Raw genomic sequence first — 12,957 nt, forward strand, 5'->3', positions numbered from 1 at the left:
TTTCAGAGTGAATTCAATGTCCTTCACAATCTTAAGGTTGATATATGTATACGAGCCTCTGAGGTCTGAGTCTTTGAACCCAAAAGAATAGTAACAACATTTTTCTCTCTTCGGAAAATGGGAAATGGGTATGTACTTTCCCTATTACTCTAGAGAACATGGCATCCATCTTTTAACTTTCTCTCTCATACCATTATGGGTAGAAATGTGTCACTCTTTGCGTTTCCATAAACGGGAGAGTAATACATGTTAAATTTATTCATAATCGTGTGATTTCTATCGATATAAAAATCAAGAACAAAAATTTAAACTAATTCCTATGAGTCAAATATGCCATCAACTCGCATCTCTTAAGCCCATACCAGAATTCAATATGAGAATAAAAACTGAAGCATACTTGAGTTTGCCATTAAAATAGTTAAAGATTTGCGGGTATGTGATATTCTGATTAGTAGAGTTTCTTAGGGTTCCTTGGATCTCTTCTGATGGGGATAGAGAGAGAATCCTGATAAATTGTCTTTTGTTAATTGCTCTACAGATGGGGACCATAACCCATATAAATAATCGTAAAGTTATTTCTTAGTTTTCAATATTCTATTTTGACCCCTCATCAAATTAGATATTGACTTATGTATCTACACAATAACCTTTCATGACATATATGCCATTAGCCATAGACTTAATATCAATTAGACCACTTTAGTTTTGGCTAATTAAATAATGACCCTAATGTCGCACGCTCGCGAAAAATGAACAGAGTCGCCACCAATATATTTATCCCAAAAGGGAAAGGAATATCAGAAAACCTAACAAAGGATAAGAACAGGGTCTCGCGACCAGAGAATCAAGGTACGGGAGTCGGTTACGCAAGGGGAAGGTATTAGCACCCCTCGCGCCCATCGTACTCGATGGTATCCACCTACGTTTGTTTCTATCTAAAGGGTGTATAACTATGTCTATGTCTAAATGCGAAATGAATGCAAAATGTAGGGAAAATAAAGAATTGTACTCGCACGGGCCCTACCCCGCTGCCTACGTATCCTTTTCAGGAATCAGAGTTACCGTAGCTCGGCTCACGATTTTCTGTTTGTTTTTGTGTTTTTTAATTGGGCGGCGTTAACGCTCGCGTTCTTGCACAAGGGGACAACCTAGGATGCAATGGAACGGAGATAACAATGCCCTTAGAAAGAAGAAAAGAGATTGGTTTGTGTCTTTTAGGGTAATTCCATGATGACGTGGACCTACTACAAGGTCTCGCATCACTTCCTCACTTTGTGTTAAATCTGACCATTTATTAAGTTTTTTGAAGTGTTTTTGGTTGGTGTTTTTTATGGGGATTTTTAATTTGTGACTTAGATCATACCAAAAGAGTTTTGTTTTTTTTTTGAATATTTAGAGAACGCACATCGAGGCCTACCCCACAATCGATTCTCTAAATGACGGATAAGAAATACATCGAAATCTACATTCCAATCATTTCTTTTCCGTTTAGTAGAAAAGAACGTACATCGGGGCCTACACCCCAATCATTTCTTTTCTACTACGTGGGGAAGAACGTACATCGGGGCCTACGCCCCAATCATTTCTTTCCCACCATATATCAGAAGTGTGACAGTATGATCTTTGTCAGGTTTTTATTAAGTATTTTAGAGTTGAAAAGGAAAAAAGAATGAAAGAAAGGAACTATCCTAAATTCTAGTCTAATTTGTAATTCCTATTTATGTACAAAAGGGATCTAAAATGATACTAACGAAAATAGGCCTAAAATAAGGCCAAAAGTACGAGCAATAAAATCACACAAGCATCATACAAAAATAACATGGAACTAGCACAAAAACGATTCAAGCATTAATGTGAAATTGAACTAAAACTACTATTTTTATGGCATTTTATGTGAAAGAGAAGTCAAAAGATTAATGTCAAAATCAACCTAAAAAGTCTACTATTTTTATGAGTTTTTTAATGGAAGAGATCTAAGGCTAAAATTAACCCAAAAGTGACCTAAAAATCTAACAACTTTAATGGTTTTATCATCTCTTTATCATGTTTTACCACCTAAAAGAATATAAAAAACTAAGTAAAAAAAAACATAAAATCTACAAGATTTATATGGAGTCAGGGGGGTGCATGCCAACAATTATGGTATAGGTCAGAATTTTGGGCGCAGGACTCCCACAGAATGTGGCCCAAAGAGGTTTTTGTTCATTCAGATTTTGTGTCAAAAAAGTGATGGTATGGGGCTCATGGTGGGATGTTGGTGTGCAAAATCGTGTAAGGCCCAAGGAGATTCGTTTCAGATTTTGATCCAGCTTCAATTATTTTCAGGTTTTATTCATTTTCTAATTGAATCAGATTTTTATCAAATAAAAATAAAGGAAAATTAAACTAAAAATGAAAAGGGCGAGGGATTTTAGGGTTACCTGTTGAGTGTCTATTGAACTTCCTCCCTTTTCCTCTGCTCCCATGGGCTCAGGCGGCGCGACGGCCGGAGATGGCACCGGGACGTCTTCATCCACTTCAAACCTCTCGTCTCCACTTTCAATCTCTCCTTCGAAGAACGCGACGGCTTTCTCCTTCTTCGATTACACTTCACCTCCGCCATGATATACACCACGACGGTGGCCTCTCCTCTCTCTCCCGACATCTCCGTCCAAGTTCTCTATCTCCGGCGACTTCTCTGCTTAACCTCTCTTTCGATCGCTCTCGTCATGGACCTACACGCTTCACCTTCTGCTTAAGATTCTGAAAAAAAACTCTTCTTCTCTCTTCCGCGTTTGAGGTGTGGTTGTTGTTTGCAAATTCGTCAAGATAGCGATGTGAAGCGAAGACAGAGATCGTAATGATAATGGCGGCGTCGCAGATTGAAGCTGATGTGGTGATGAACATTGATGAAGGATTATTACAGGTGTGTCGAGGTTTGCCACGTTAGATGAAGATGGAGATCGATGCCGTTGGTTGCGTGATGGAGGTTCGATGATGTGAAGCTGATGATTTTTCGGTCGAAGCTTGATGCGTGGATCAGTGATGATGGAGTCGTGACCTGAAGGTTACTTCGATGAAGGAGATCGTGACGGTGACGCGTTGAAGACTGATGAATCCACGGTGGTGATATTCAAGGTGTTCTTTCTGTTACAACCGAAAATTTCTCCTCCTCTGATAATTCTGTTTCGTCTTCTTTTCAGGATTGAAGAATGGATAATGGAAGGTGATTATTGGTGATGATTTTCTGGAGTATTGAAGATTATCGGAGCAGTGAATTGATTCTTGAATTGGGAGAGAAAGATTGAAGATGATGAAGATTGGAGAAGGAATGTGGATGAGGTGAAAATGGCGTGGGTGTTATGAAGATGAATGAAGAAGATTGTGAGAGTGAAGGCCCATGATGAAGGGATCGAGCTCTGTTATATATAGCTTGGAGGTTAGCTCTTTCTTCTGATTTTTCTGTTACATGATTCTGTTAGAATTCAGTTATGCAGTACTGTTATAATTCTGTTAGTTAGTTAGGTTTTGGTTAGAAGGTGGTTTTGAATTAGTTACTGTTGGGGTGAATTTCTGTTATGACAGTTGGTTGTTAACTGAATTGGTTTTGTGTAGAGATTCTGTTATGGGTTGACTGGGGCAATTGAAAGATGGTTAAAGGTTGTTGGAAGTTAGTTATGTGGAGAGTTGAATTGGTTAGGGGACTGTTATAACAGTTAGTGTAAGGTCAGTTAGGAGCTGTTCTATTCTGTTAACATGTGCTTGTTATGGTTGATGGCAGTTGGCAGTTGAGGATTTCAGCAAGGGAAGAGCTTCGGGATCGTCAGTTAACCTTTATGAATGATGCACTGATGTTGAATGGTATTAACTCGGCTGCGAACCAAACTTGAATGTGAAGTGGAATGGCATGACAAACTGTTTTAAACCTGGAGCTCCACTGTTTTCTTCTGCAGGTTTGATTTAAGTGTCAAGTTGTGGATTGTTTCTGTACATTTGGTTTCCCTTTTGCAGGATTTTGTTTGTGTTTGAATATGTGATGCGGGACTGGTTTTGAATTGTATGTACAGGACCATTTAAATATGGATTGTGGATTGGTACGAGGAGAAGTTCTGCTGATGAAAGCGGTTATTGCTGAAACGGTTCATGGTATTGGATCTCTGTTAGTTATCTGAAAGCTGACTTGTATTGGTTGTTATGAATGTGTATGTATGAGTTTATATTTTGAAATGAATATGCAGAATGAATTTGGTTTTAAATGTGCAGGTTTATGTCAAATGGAACTATGGAGAATGGTTCTAAAAGATATGGATTACTTGATCATAAAGCTAGTTAACATTGTGGTGAAACTGAAGCGGAGCTAATTTATGGAGTCAGCTGTTGTTTTCTTTTTGTATAGTTGAATTTCGCAATGGACTTGAAATTTGTAATGGATTTGGAATTTCGTAACGGAACTGAATGTGTACACTTTGTTTATAACTTAGAATTATAGTGAAATGCTCCTCTTTTGGATGACATGTTTTCTTGGACTTTGAAGTAGAATTTATTGAATTGAATGAACATACTGTATGAATTATGGATGATCTTATTTGATTTTTAAGATTCTGAACAATCCTTGAATTGAGATGAGCTTGCATTTTTTCCAGCGAGTCACTGTTTGGCTCTTTTTTGTTGATTTGAGCTTGAATTTCCTCTTCAAATTTGCAAACTTGGATAATAACCATATGATGACAAGATGAAAGCCCACAAATATTTTTCATGAAAGACTTAGACAAAAAATCACCCTCCCATGGTTGACTTTGATCAAAAGTCAAAGTTTCTGCTCAAAACCTTTTAAGCATTAGAATGATGTTTCAAGTATGTCTAATCTTCTTGTGAAATCCCAAGTTCAGAGTACACCACTCTTTAATTAATAAACCAAATGAATTCCAAAGATGAGAAGATCCCCACGTCGTTCTCAACTTCTAAGGTCAACCGGTGAATGCAAGCATATAAACACATCTCTATTCATAGTCAATAAGCACATACTTCATGTCTTTTGATCAGAGCCCAATAGAATGACTTGAATCACAAGTAAAACGCCTTGATTGAGGAGTTTCTTAACGAGAGTGAGAGCTTCAAAGTAACATAACAACCTTAGCTCTTCAAGATCCTTGATCCCAATGCCAAATTATTGATTAATGAATGCATGAATCATATTAATGTCCTAATGGAGATATGTACATGAATGTAAAGCCTAAGCCAGTAAAAAATAAAGGGTAGGACAAATTTGGGGTATGACAGCTGCCCCTATTTAATCATCTTAAACCCGAAGGTGAGATTGGCGCTAGCCTTTCGAACATTCGAGGTAGAAGAAGATTAAATATCCAAGTACCAGAAATTTGTCCTGAAGAGAAGATGGTGTAAATGTTATCCTTATTTTTTTGATATCTGCTGGGGAAAGAGAATTTTTTTTTGGAATGATTTATGGTATGTAATGGTTGAATGGGGAAAGAGAATGGTTGTTTTTTTTATTTTTTGTTTTTTCTGATGGGAAAGTTTTTGGTAAGGGGTTGAAATGGGGTAGCTTGTAACGTAGCCAAGGTGCCAATACAAGGTTCTCAAAGGAGGTGATTATTGTATGAAACTGTGGTTGGAAAATACGGGTTCGATGGAATGATAGGATCTACAATCCACCAGGATGAAAAAAGATGAGGATAAGGTCAACGGACCTACGATCCACAGGAAATGAAAAAGATGAGGATAAGGTTGACAGACCTACGATCCACAAGGATTGAAAAAAGACGAGGATAAGGTTGACAGACCTACGATCCACAAAAAATGAAAAAAAGACGAGGATAAGGTTGACAGACCTACGATCCACAAGGAATGAAAAAGACGAGGATAAGGTTGACAGACCTACGATCTACAAGAAATGAAAAAGACGAGGATAAGGTTGACAGACCTACGATCCACAAGAAATGAAAAAGACGAGGATAAGGTTGACAGACCTACGATCCACAAGAAATGAAAAAGACGAGGATAAGGTTGACAGACCTACGATCCATAAGAAATGAAAAAGACGAGGATAAGGTTGACAGACCTACGATCCATAAGAAATGAAAAAGACGAGGATAAGGTTGACAGACCTACGATCCACAAGAAATGAAAAAGACGAGGATAAGGTTGACAGACCTACGATCCACAAGAAATGAAAAAGACGAGGATAAGGTTGACAGACCTACGATCCATAAGAAATGAAAAAGACGAGGATAAGGTTGACAGACCTACGATCCACAAGAAATGAAAAAGACGAGGATAAGGTTGACAGACCTACGATCCACAAGAAATGAAAAAGACGAGGATAAGGTTGACAGACCTACGATCCACAAGAAATGAAAAAGACGAGGATAAGGTCAACGGACCTACGATCCATAAGAAGATTATTGAAAAGCACTTAGACTAGGGATTGGGGATTGGTAAAACCAAGTATCGGCACCATGGGTGGAGGAGATTTGTAAAGGAGTAGCAGATATCAATTGGAGTTTGTAAGGACATTTTATGTGGGGATGTATCATTGTCTTGATTGAGGGATGATTTGTGTTATCTGGCTTATGCTTTGTATGCATGTTTGAATTTTTCTATGGCGTAATGATCCACTTTGACGGATAGGCTACGCTTTGGAGGATGCAATGTTATATGCAGTGAACACTATATGCATGATGCCAAATAAAGGCATTAATGAGGTAAACACCAGGGAGAATCCCCTTAGTGTTAAGGACCATGTAGAGGTGCCAAAAGATATTGGACTTTAACTTGTAAGAGCACCTTCAGTTTGTTAGCTTGAAGAATGATTTCTGACTTCTCACCATGTGCCACTGCTTGGAGGATTTTCAACTTAAGGAGATTCCCTTGATTCACCATGTTGGGGATGAGAAATCCAGATAAGGAGCCTTGATTAGGGAAGTAGGACAACTCCTAGGAGAAATAAACTCCTATGCTTAAGGAATGGAACAAACTCTCGGGAGAAATAAACTCCATGCTTGGGGAGAGACCAAAATTCTAGGAGAAATAAACTCCTATGGTCATGGAGCGACAAAAAAACTCAGAATTGTGCCCCCAAGCTTCGTGACTTATGGAGGAATTTGCCCCAATGGATCTTTGGAGAGATTTGTCGAATCTCGACGTAACTGCCCCAGATTGGTTGAACTTGAGAGAGATTCCTTGACATGGTTGCCCCAGATTGATCAAAGCTTGAAGAGATTTATCGACATGATTGCCCCAGATATGCTGAATTTGAGAGGTCAAACCTCGACTTAATTGCCCCTGATTAGGTACATCTTACTAGAATCCTCAAGCTTTCTTTGTTTTGAAGTCAAATAAACGTGGAAACAACTTTGCCACGCTCAACGGAGTCTTCAAACTCTTCCCCTCAGGGTAATCAAGGAAAGCATTAACTGTTCATGCCCAATGGAGTTCTTTGGATAACTTGCCCTTGATGGTCGACATTTGAAATGATTGGCTTTTACTCCTCGGAGTTCTCAAGTCTCTTGTATTTTGACATGATCAAGTTGCTCACTGATTCTCATCCTTGAAAATTTCCTTGATGTTAAGCACATATTTTGCATGCAAAAGAATGTTAATTCTAAGAATGATAATTCTAATGCAAAGCCTATGTTAGTCTTGAAGTTTAAAGAAACTTTTTTATTGAAATGAGGTTGCGACCTCTTGTGATTGAATCGCTAGTTGACACAACCTCGATTTTTGCATATAGAAGATAAAGCAAGCCTACGATACCAACATGGATATGTGCCTCGCTTCATTGGGAGTCAGTTAAACGCTATCTCATCGGAGTGTGCTTTCGAAATAAACCCTACTTCAATTAGGACTTTTAAGGGTTGTAACTTGGCCGGGTTCACGGTTTTCAGAAAACAAAGGATTTTAGGCTCAAAATTATTTGGTACCCACCCCCTTCGTGATGTTCTCCATTTCTAGGTTCAATTAACTCGACATGAGTGTTCATTCCCCACAAGGAATTTGGAATGGTTGAGGAATCAATGAGGTTCTTCGGACATGGCAGTCACTCACTTGCATTTTTCTGATTGATCGTCACACGACTTTGTTCCTTTGATGAGGATCTTTATTTTGTAATTCTTGTTTTTCGCTTCTGCTTTCCCTAACTTTTGCCTGGACAAATTCTCTTGAATTTTATTTTGGAGTCCAGCGGGATGCCCTAACTTTTGCCTAAGTCACTTATTTCAAGTTTTTGACTTAGCGGGCTTTCTTTTTTTTATTCACTTTTTGAACAAGTCGCGTGATCTTGCGTTGCTTTTGATTTGTTGGCGGTGATTGCGACTGCCTCGCTCCTTTGATTTGATGAAGCATTACCATTGTGGTATCGTCATCTATTGATCTCTTGATGGAATAAGGATAATCATTGCGGTTTTGACATTCCTCAACCTTTTGAAGGATAACCATTGTTGTACCCTTAAATGCATGCCCTTCTGGTGAGTTTTGAACACTCGATCAAGTTAAATGAACACTACCCTGCCCCAAGGTTAAAATAAGGGTTTTTTTTTTTTGTTTATGATTAGAAAAGAAACTCCTACTTCAAGGCCCAAAGGGGTTAACGAGGGTCTATCTCCCTTATATCTCCGGTGTTTGGGGATTTGAAATAATGCCTGTACATCCTCAGTAGGGTTTTTATTCAAAAACACATGATTGCATTTTTGTTTTTCATCATTCTCCCTCAGCTTTTTGCCTAAGCAAACAATTAGTAAAGTTGGTATCGCAATGCCAAAAACATTTTATGAGTGATAACGAATGGATTACTTCAAGACAAACATAAACAATGTATTATGATTTTCATTCAGAAATTAACAAGTTTTTTACATGCTATCGATGCTTAAACACACAAATGAAAAATTACAATGAGAATGCAGTAAGAAACTAAATGAGTGTCGTTGTTGAGGAGACTTGACTCCGTCTGGACTTGTTGAGCTTGAATACTTTCTGCAGTTCCTTCCAAACACTTCAGATTACTTCAAAAGGAGAATTCCAACGAAGTCACCCATGAATTGTAAACTTTTGCCTTGCTTTAGGGATTCGAGCAATGCGAGTGATGCAATGCTCAAGATAAGAGTACGTCTTGCTTATCCCTCGTGCGGGAGCCCCAAGCATAGATGTTGAAGAAGTATTCGCCTTCATAAATGGAAAGAATCTGGTATGGTCATTAAACTCAAGAGAGCTACTTGTGGTGAAGAAGACCCAAAACACGAATCTTAACCAATTGAAATTCTGACAAACGAGGAAGCAACTGGGCACAAGGCAATAGAATCACATCAATTTGTTTCTCACGTTATTTTTCTCTCTGTTAACAAGCAAGGGCCACTGAGAGGGAAATCATGAGAAAAGGCAACTGAGATATGAAGTAGAACCTTGAGGATGAGAAGCATTATGAAGAACACTCTTGATTACCACACGGAAGAAGATTCTGACGAAGTCACATAGGAATTTGTAATGCTTTTAGGGATTCGAGCAATGCAAATGGCGCAATGCTCAAGATAAGAGTACGTCTTGCTTATCCCTCGTGCGGGAGCCCCAAGCAACTTCCACATATGTACAAGATATGATTACCATTTTAGCTTCAATATCCATCATTAGGAGTGAGAGTGGATGATCCTTGCATTTCTTGATATCAGGCATTAGGCACAAATCAATAACATCTGAATCAGCGGAGTCACGACTTTTTATGGATTCCAAACTTTCTTCCAAGAGGTAAAACCTTTTGTCAATTTGAATAATCGGGAACTTGAAGACTTCAATTTCCAATGGTGTATTTCCTCCTTAACAGTGATAGGAATCTCAGCAATACTTCAGAAATTCTGATTCATAGGACCTTCTCTTGAGGTGAGTTTAACATTCCATTAGGCCTCTGAGGAACATGTCTCAATTCTTCTTGTCAAAGAGAAAAGGCTTGAATAACCTCCATACACTGATTCATGTCAGTCTCCATTTATGTTCTCATCTCACTCAAAAACCTCACGGAGTTGTTCCAATGCTAACTTTCAAGCACATAACGGTGAGAAGTCAAATCTGTTGTTGATGTCAAAGTCTGAATAGAAAGGGCTCCATAAGCTTCTGATAGAACCATGAAATGCATGATAGTATGAATGCATGTTTCATTTATGAGAGATCCTAAAGTCTTTTCATACACTTTCATTTTTCTTTTTTTTGGAATCAAAGCTTCTCTTTTTTTGTATAGAATACCTTTTCTTTCTTTTTTTTTTATTTTTCTATTTCCTTTTTTCTTTTTCTCTTTTTTTGGAAATAGACTTTAGGATCCCCCATAAATGAAGTGGATAAAGAAATGATGTTATGCAATGCAACAGCATGGGATCAAGGTCCATATAATCTTAGTAACCACTGTGCAATCCTCTGAATAACTGATGTAGGTCAGATGTCATGAGATCAAAGGTCCGACACCTTTTGAATACCAGGAGAACCAATAGTCACCAACAGAACAGAATAGTCACCAACGGTACCTGTCATGTATATCCCTCCCCACTCACAGGTGTAGTCTAGGTCAGGGTAGGTCAAAATGGCAACCAGCGTTATCAGTCCTCCTGAGGCACCAATGTTGTTGCATCTACATGCCAACAATGATACCCCATTTGGACCTCGACTGGGCGTGGGTCTCATGATCGCACTAGACAAGACCTGACATCTCATCGGCGTCATGACTATCCACTCTATCCTAGGTATCCTATGTGTCACTCTGGCCTGGGTATTGGGCCTTTTACCTCATAGAACATCCCACCCAACCTGCAAAACAGAACAGAAGACCCCAAGGAACACAGAATATAATCCATATGCATGATGTGCAACCAGAAATAAACATGATATGCAAGCAGAAAAATAAACATGCAAACATACATACAAGGTATAGACATAAAAACAAATAAACACCCAGTAAATAAACAAACAAACGCAGGCTAGGATCGACTCGCTATGGATGGACCAGCAACAGGTCTAGCAACTTCCCCAGCAGAGTCGCCAGCTGTCGCACGCTCGCGAAAAATGAACAGAGTCGCCACCAATATATTTATCCCAAAAGGGAAAGGAATATCAGAAAACCTAACAAAGGATAAGAACAGGATCTCGCGACCAGAGAATCAAGGTACGGGAGTCGGTTACGCAAGGGGAAGGTATTAGCACCCCTCGCGCCCATCGTACTCGATGGTATCCACCTACGTTTGTTTCTATCTAAAGGGTGTATAACTATGTCTATGTCTAAATGCGAAATGAATGCAAAATGTAGGGAAAATAAATAATTGTACTCGCACGGGCCCTACCCCGCTGCCTACGTATCCTTTTCAGGAATCAGAGTTACCGTAGCTCGGCTCACGATTTTCTGTTTGTTTTTGTGTTTTTTAATTGGGCGGCGTTAACGCTCGCGTTCTTGCACAAGGGGACAACCTAGGATGCAATGGAACGGAGATAACAATGCCCTTAGAAAGAAGAAAAGAGATTGGTTTGTGTCTTTTAGGGTAATTCCATGATGACGAGGACCTACTACAAGGTCTCGCATCACTTCCTCACTTTGTGTTAAATCTGACCATTTATTAAGTTTTTTGAAGTGTTTTTGGTTGGTGTTTTTTATGGGGATTTTTAATTTGTGACTTAGATCATACCAAAAGAGTTTTGTTTTTTTTTTGAATATTTAGAGAACGCACATCGAGGCCTACCCCACAATCGATTCTCTAAATGACGGATAAGAAATACATCGAAATCTACATTCCAATCATTTCTTTTCCGTTTAGTAGAAAAGAACGTACATCGGGGCCTACACCCCAATCATTTCTTTTCTACTACGTGGGGAAGAACGTACATCGGGGCCTACGCCCCAATCATTTCTTTCCCACCATATATCAGAAGTGTGACAGTATGATCTTTGTCAGGTTTTTATTAAGTATTTTAGAGTTGAAAAGGAAAAAAGAATGAAAGAAAGGAACTATCCTAAATTCTAGTCTAATTTGTAATTCCTATTTATGTACAAAAGGGATCTAAAATGATACTAACGAAAATAGGCCTAAAATAAGGCCAAAAGTACGAGCAATAAAATCACACAAGCATCATACAAAAATAACATGGAACTAGCACAAAAACGATTCAAGCATTAATGTGAAATTGAACTAAAACTACTATTTTTATGGCATTTTATGTGAAAGAGAAGTCAAAAGATTAATGTCAAAATCAACCTAAAAAGTCTACTATTTTTATGAGTTTTTTAATGGAAGAGATCTAAGGCTAAAATTAACCCAAAAGTGACCTAAAAATCTAACAACTTTAATGGTTTTATCATCTCTTTATCATGTTTTACCACCTAAAAGAATATAAAAAACTAAGTAAAAAAAAACATAAAATCTACAAGATTTATATGGAGTCAGGGGGGTGCATGCCAACAATTATGGTATAGGTCAGAATTTTGGGCGCAGGACTCCCACAGAATGTGGCCCAAAGAGGTTTTTGTTCATTCAGATTTTGTGTCAAAAAAGTGATGGTATGGGGCTCATGGTGGGATGTTGGTGTGCAAAATCGTGTAAGGCCCAAGGAGATTCGTTTCAGATTTTGATCCAGCTTCAATTATTTTCAGGTTTTATTCATTTTCTAATTGAATCAGATTTTTATCAAATAAAAATAAAGGAAAATTAAACTAAAAATGAAAAGGGCGAGGGATTTTAGGGTTACCTGTTGAGTGTCTATTGAACTTCCTCCCTTTTCCTCTGCTCCCATGGGCTCAGGCGGCGCGACGGCCGGAGATGGCACCGGGACGTCTTCATCCACTTCAAACCTCTCGTCTCCACTTTCAATCTCTCCTTCGAAGAACGCGACGGCTTTCTCCTTCTTCGATTACACTTCACCTCCGCCATGATATACACCACGACGGTGGCCTCTCCTCTCTCTCCCGACATCTCCGTCCAAGTTCTCTATCTCCGGCGA

At 38.7% G+C, this 12,957-nt stretch overlaps 1 long non-coding RNA gene across 1 annotated transcript; it reads left to right on the top strand.

The window, feature by feature from the left end:
• The first annotated feature begins 4,023 nt into the window (after window positions 1-4,023).
• Window positions 4,024-4,479, top strand: LOC131611684 (uncharacterized). Its single transcript, XR_009287087.1, has 2 exons — window positions 4,024-4,125; window positions 4,243-4,479. It is a non-coding gene; the product is annotated as an uncharacterized LOC131611684 (long non-coding RNA).
• The last annotated feature ends 8,478 nt before the right edge of the window (window positions 4,480-12,957 follow it).

This window comes from Vicia villosa, linkage group LG6, assembly GCF_029867415.1.
Source record: "Vicia villosa cultivar HV-30 ecotype Madison, WI linkage group LG6, Vvil1.0, whole genome shotgun sequence".
Taxonomy (NCBI): domain Eukaryota; kingdom Viridiplantae; phylum Streptophyta; class Magnoliopsida; order Fabales; family Fabaceae; genus Vicia; species Vicia villosa.